This window comes from Lactuca virosa, chromosome 9, assembly GCF_052849685.1.
Source record: "Lactuca virosa cultivar CGN04683 chromosome 9, Lactuca_virosa_CGN04683_v6, whole genome shotgun sequence".
Classification (NCBI taxonomy): Eukaryota; Viridiplantae; Streptophyta; class Magnoliopsida; order Asterales; family Asteraceae; genus Lactuca; species Lactuca virosa.
The window spans coordinates 34,674,014-34,680,899 of record NC_136434.1 but is presented as its reverse complement, the minus strand read 5'-3'; the positions used below and the strand labels follow the sequence as shown (position 1 = coordinate 34,680,899).

The 6,886-nt window shown below is 32.8% G+C and overlaps 1 long non-coding RNA gene across 5 annotated transcripts; it reads left to right on the top strand.

The window, feature by feature from the left end:
* The first annotated feature begins 726 nt into the window (after positions 1-726).
* LOC145137090 (uncharacterized) lies at positions 727-5,296 on the top strand. Of its 5 annotated transcripts, none has more exons than XR_013720867.1 (5): positions 728-2,689; positions 3,880-3,978; positions 4,154-4,241; positions 4,902-4,969; positions 5,086-5,296. It is a non-coding gene; the product is annotated as an uncharacterized LOC145137090 (long non-coding RNA). The 5 variants fall into 5 exon arrangements; XR_013720869.1 differs by lacking the exon at positions 4,902-4,969 and having other exon boundaries at positions 730-1,076; positions 1,258-2,689; XR_013720866.1 differs by lacking the exon at positions 4,902-4,969 and having other exon boundaries at positions 727-3,779.
* The last annotated feature ends 1,590 nt before the right edge of the window (positions 5,297-6,886 follow it).

The following is a 6,886-nucleotide window of genomic DNA, read 5'->3' as shown; positions in this document are numbered from 1 at the left end:
AAACGCGCAACAAAAATAAACATATGGACCATCCAAGTTAAAAAAATAAGTTAAGGACCAAAAATACAAATTCCCTCAAACCACAGGGACCATTCGTGTAATTTAATTTTTAGTTCATAGGTAACTATTTTTTTGTACACATATAGGTATCTAGATAACAAACTTGTTGGAAGTGTTCACATATGACCATTATGACCTGCTAGCAGGTCATAATGGTCATATGTGAACACTTCCAACAAATTTGTTACCTAGATGTGTACAAAAAAAAGATAGTTACCCAGATGTGAACATACCGAAAAGTTAATTACCTACATAAGTCATATTCCCCTTAAAAAAATGTATACATGTGTGTGTTTTATCTAACACATCAATTTTTATTATTTGTGTTTGTATATTTTTAATTTCCTTTCATCATGAAAGGTTCACCAGAGACCATGGAGATTGTTCACAAGTGTGAAGGGGAGAGGAGAACCCATGGTGGTAGTGGCAATGGTGTGTGTATTTTTTCAAGAGGCATCCATTTTCATTATCTTGGGACATTGTTTTTTTTAAGTTATCTAAATCATGATAGGGTGACCGGAACGCCGGCCGTGATATTGGATGAGAGTAAATGGAGTGGTGGTGGTGGGATGGGTACGGTGTGATGACCCTAAAACTAATATTATAATACATATATTAAAACCCAAAAGTACATATATTAAAACCCAATAGTACATATATTAAAACCGAACACATCTATAAACAGTAAACTACACGATTTTCAGATTTTCATCACATCCCTTGAACGTATTTACTCTTTTGTTCTTCTATGTTTTCACCATTTTACTTCCCAATCCAAAATCCCACCGCATCACTTTTCATATTTCTTTGGACTCCTTTCTTTCTTCGTCTCCGACTCTTTTGGTTTGAGTTTCCGATGACATCTCATCGAAGAATTAGAATTTCTATTTTTGTGGTCAACAACTGTCTGCGCTCTATTGCCGCCACCAACCGCCTGCTTGCTCTCTTGCTATTTGGTTTGCATGTCGGTACCAAAAATCGATGCCTTACCACTTGGCTATACTCCATACGCCCGAGTATGTTGTATATTGTTTCAATTTCACTATGATATTTTGTTCAATTCCTCTTTCTTCTGGTATGTTGTGTGATGTCTCCGACTGGGTCTGACGTTCTCCAATTTTCTGAATTTGTGCAAAAATATCGAAATATGGTTTCTTCATATATAAAAATTGAATATATTTTTTGGTTTTTGTCAAGAATACGATGATGCAACGGATGTACTTCCGTTGGAGATGTCGTTTGTCTGCCGTTTGGAGTTTTATTGCCGACGGTGAAACTTTGCATGGAGCGGTGGAGATGTTGGACAATTTTAATTGCTCTGAAGCAAAATCGAGGAACCAACATAACAATAACATCGATGAAGATAAGGAATTGTTCGATAGAAGCGAAATTGATTGTCTATTTTTCCCTAGAACACTGATGCACAACAATATTAAAGTAAAATCATATGTCCACTAGAATTTCCATGAACACACTTGAAAATTACTCTCGATTTTAAATACTCCTTATTAAATGTCTGATTGTTTACACTGATTTTTGGTGTTGAAGATTTCGGTTCTTCATGTGAGCCCTGATATTTTTTAATTTGTTGCTTTTGTTGTTCATGATTTTGGGATTTGGAGATTGTTTGCTCTGTTGGTGTTCTCAGTGCTCCCTCCGCCACCATTGGATTTTTTTGGTTGTTATCGCCATCGGATTTTTTTTGGTTGTTATGGAAGAAATCGGAAAATTTTTTCTTTGTTATCTAAGAAACCAAAAAGTAAAGATGTGGTGAAGGTGAATCCAAATCCATGCCCAAATTGAAGTGTATAATATCAAGTTACTGAAAAATGGCACTTGGGTGGAAGTTGGACGCTTCGGGATCGAGAAGAACGAAATTGAGATTGATAGATTTGATCGGTTTGGGCATTTCTTGCAAATTATTGATATTGTTAAGGTGTTTCTTGTGTTCTCAGTCTCCACAACCACTCATCGCTATTGTATTCTTTTTTTTTATCCGCTTTGCAATTTTTTTAATTCCATTTTCCGTTAAATATTCCATTTTATCGTGTCTTTTTTATTTTGATATTAACATTCACATAAAAGTAGTTTATCAGATGTAATATCTTCCATGGTTTTTCTCTGAGTATTCTTCTGAGAATTTGATCTAGTGGCCATGGGTCTTCCTGGTGATGGTTGATTCAAGCGGCAATGGGTGGTGTTTTTGGTGGTGACGGTGGAGGTATTAGGTTGATGGATTGTGGTGGTAGAAGGTAAGAATGGTGGAGATGGTGAAGGTGGATGAGTGTGTTGAATTGGAATGGAGATGGACTTAGGGAAAAATGCACTAATTTGCTCAAACTCTAAAGAAGAAGCAATTGACAGTGAATGCAAAATTGAGGTACACCCCACTTTATCAAGCTATTATGTTGTGGATTTACTCCTTATTTTCAACAAATAAGATATGGTTTGACGATCTTTGACATCAAGAAATGCAAATGATGCCCTTTTCATACCTGAGGAGGAAATGAAAGAGGTAGTAAATAGTGAAACATGTTAGTGATATGGAATCGGGGCTATTTATTGACGTTCTCGCCGTCTTCTTCTCCAAGAATTTACAGTATGTACTCCAACTCTTCCGGTTCATAAGGTATTTCAATTGCAATCGCTTTCTCTCCATCTTCTGATCAACGACTTTTCCTAATTTTCTGAATTTGTTCAACATGTCGACAAGAATTGTTTTATTCATATGTAAATTTGGTGATTTCTGAATTGGTTTCCGACTCTGCAATTGATGTTCCCGCTGTCTACTCCATGAATTTACAGTTTCAACTCCATATCTTCCATTTCATAAGATATTTCTATTGTAATCTCTTTCTCTTTCATTTTCTAATCATGGACTATCCCAATTTTTCCAAATTTGTTCAACATATCGACAAAAATTGTTTTCTTCATATGTAAGTTTGGTGATTTCTGATTCATACGGTTTACCAAATGTAATCTCTTTTGCAATCTCATATGTAAATTTGGTATTCTTTCAAAAGATGTACCCAATTTATGCCAATATTCCAATTTATGCCAATATTACAATGACTTCAAGATTCTTATCAACAATTGAAGGACCATAGGGATATGTTATATGTTCAACGTGTACTTCCAGATTAGGTTTTATAGACTTGAAAAAAAAAGGGGTATAGTGGTATACAATCCATTCTGTATTATAAATCCATTTCGTCCTTCCTTCGGATATCAAAAACCAAAACTCGTCATTGCAAATTCTCCTTAAGGTGATTCAGAGTAATTACCGACTTTTTTATTAAATGTACATCTTTCATCTAACCTTTACTCAAAAGGGAAATTCCTGAGATTTTTTTTTAATTCTGATTAAATTAAAAGAAAAAAGTGGTTCCTTTTACATTTATTCTCTTGATAATTTGTCAAGCCACCTTCCTTAATGCAATGGTATTCAATTTGAAGATGAAAGTTTGATATATGAATAAATTAAGTTTAGGGGCAATTTTCTCAATCCAGATTTCTAATATTTTACACTTATACAAGTACTTCGATGTTTATCTTCATCTTTTACTCAAGGGTTATTTTTGTCAATTAGTATGGTTTGTTAACTAATTAGCTTGCTTATTTTACTAAAAGGGTATTTTTCTTTTCTCATTTACACCAATCACATCAAAGCTTGCAACAAGTATTGTCTAAGTTTCATGACACTTTAAGGTTGAATAAAGGTGACAATAACAATTTACACCAACTTAACATTATGCTACCGAATTTGTATTTTTTTCTATTATGTCTTACTAAGATTAAGTTTTGACTTTTGACTAACAGGAAAAGAATGAAAGTTTTTTTTGTCTACTCATGGAACTGAAGCTTGAAGTCCAACTACAGAATGCGAAGATAAGGACCATGATTAATAAGCTACAAAGGGTTGTATTTGTTGTTCCTTTGCTTCTTTATGATGGATGTTTTAATATAGGATAGTTCTTTATGCTTGTACTATTATGCAATGTTTCCCACGTGGCTCTCAGATATGTTTTCGTATAGGGGCGCCTTTTATTTAAATTCCTGAACGACTTACTATTTTTTTTTATTGACTTTGAAGGTTTGGTCATGATACCTCTATGTTTCTACACAAACACGGAATGAGTAAAATTCATGAAAAGTGTCTTCCAAATACCCATCGTTCTTATGTAAGTATATTTATTTATTTCTTTACTTGCATGTTATGCATTTGGGTTTGATTTATTGACATTTAAATTAGTTCCCAACTAAATAAGGAATTGAGTCTTTTACTTTATTTATGTAAACAGATTAAGAGCCATAATGGGAAGTACATTAATAAAATACTAGAGTTCCATATTGTGGGATGTACATTAATCAAATACTAGAGTTCCGTTCATTGGCTCTCAATGTTTACTTCATGATGGATGGAAATAATTTTTCTAAACTTTATTGTTGGAAATTTGTGGTATAGTTTTTTTATAATTTAAAAATTGATGGCTTTTGTTCATTATTAATTAAAAAAATAGATAGCTAAGTGCAATCGATTTTGCATGTTTGTCTATGCACGTCACTATTAATGTGTATCGGTGTCTAGTAATTATTATAAAGAAATGAAAGTAAGTTGCAATAACCATCTTGATAACAATATGGGCTTAACAACAAAGCCCACTTCTAAATACAAAAAACCCAAAAAAAACCCGATCCGTGGTTCAACACGAGTTAACCTACTAGTTTACATTAATTATAAATAAATAAAATAAAAACATAATTGAACCAACAAATAACATTATATTTATTTAAAAAAAAATCAAAGTTAATGAAACATATCACATCGTTGTTTGGAGTAGGCGTGGCCAGATTTTCAACGTTTTTTCTTTGCGAGTGTTTCTATGCCCAACTATTCATTAAGACGACGGTCAGTCACAAAATTAAAACACAGTTCTTTGTATTTTGGTCTGTCGGTGACCAATGGAAGTCACGGGCATGTCGACCTGTAAATCATTTACGAAACAACATACTAAAATGATGCAGGTACAGCCACATCAGCAAATGCGGGACCCAATTAGGAGAAATTACGTGGCGCATGATTAGGACACCTCGGTCCAAAGTCCAAACGGCATCACCGTGTGTACGCATTATTTTATGAACTGGGATTTTATATTTATATTTTTCATTTTCTTGATGCTATTAATTTTCTTTTATCAGTTTTTAAATTTTTATAAATAGAGTATTCTAGTTCAAATGATATATAGCCGTGTATTTGAACGGTATAAACTTCAACAAATTACAAATATCGTTGTTTCCAAATATGATCAGAAGCGCCTTGGTTTGATGGTCTTTGTAAGATTTTCTTTAAAGCTGATAATAAAAGTGATCAAAATGGAAGATGACCATTTTCTTTACATCGATTTTGACTACTTTTACATAACTCTTTCTTCGAAATTAATGTAACATAGCTAGATTTTAGTTTCACAAAACAATTTGAGTTTTGAAAATTTTAATTCGTATCAATGATTTTTTGTATATAAATTATTTTTATGGAAAATACTGGTTTTCTGGAATTCAGATTTTCGCAAACACTTCATGAAATTCTATGTTGTTTTTGTGATTTATGTATTTTTTTTATTTGTTCTTCTATGGTTTTAGAAAAGTAACATAAACAATGAAAATATAATTTAAACAATAATATTGATTTTATAACCATAATATTTTAGGCTATGATTTATCCTTAATACCCCCTCAAGTAAATCGATGGCAGAAGAACTCTTATTTTTTTCTCGGAAATGCTTAAAAAGAGCTCACAATAGACTTTTATAAAGATATCCACCAGTTGGATTTGGTTAGCAGAATCTGAGTGTAATGTTTACCATAGTGATATCTTCATTTACAAAATGATAATCAAAATTATTGTCTTTGGCACGTTTGTGATAACTAACTTAAAAATCCCAGTTGGTGTTTGTCATAACACAGTATTCTGATTCACAACTTGACCTAGATATAATTGGCTACTTCTTAACGCTCCATGAAACAATGTTTCCACCAAGAAATATAGAGTAGTCACATGTTGACCGTCTGATTTCAAGGCAACAATCACAATCTGCATAAGAGTAACCAAGCAGTGACGTAGTGGGTGAGTGCCGAAAGAAGATACCATAAGAAATTATGCCTTTTAACTCTAGCGTAAAATGTGTTTTACAGTCTGATAATAATCGATAGTAAAACCACGTATAGGAAGCGACTAACTTGATTAACGACTGAGGAAATCCCTAGTCTTGTGATTGTAAAATATTCAATAACCCCAACAAGAGATTGATAAGCGGCGGCGTCAATGAATGGCATACAAAGGCAGTAAGAACATTAATAATCGATAGATTTATGGCCACACGTTTAGAATCTAATTAACACACATACACAAAAATGTTATCTACATACTTAGCGTGAATAAAAAAAATACCACCATCATCATATGATATGATGACGTTCTGACCAAAGAAAGTAGTTGAGGGCCTAGGGTGACCCAAATCTTTAGCAAATTCTTTTTTTTAACAGTTATATATTCATATATTCAAAAGGTTCTAGAAAGTAACTAGAACCAATGAAAAACGACATATTACAAATTACAAAGGAGGTTAAATCTAAGTATTCTAATTTACATTTATTGTGGAAGCTCAAATATTTAACCAATAAAAAGAAGTTAAAACTATATTATCGAAAATAGAATGTCTATAAATCGGGTCATCATCAAACACCACTGAATTTATGTCTCCGTAACACCCACATTGTGGTCAAGATAATCATTCTACACAATGTTTTTTCTCTATTAACCTTTGTG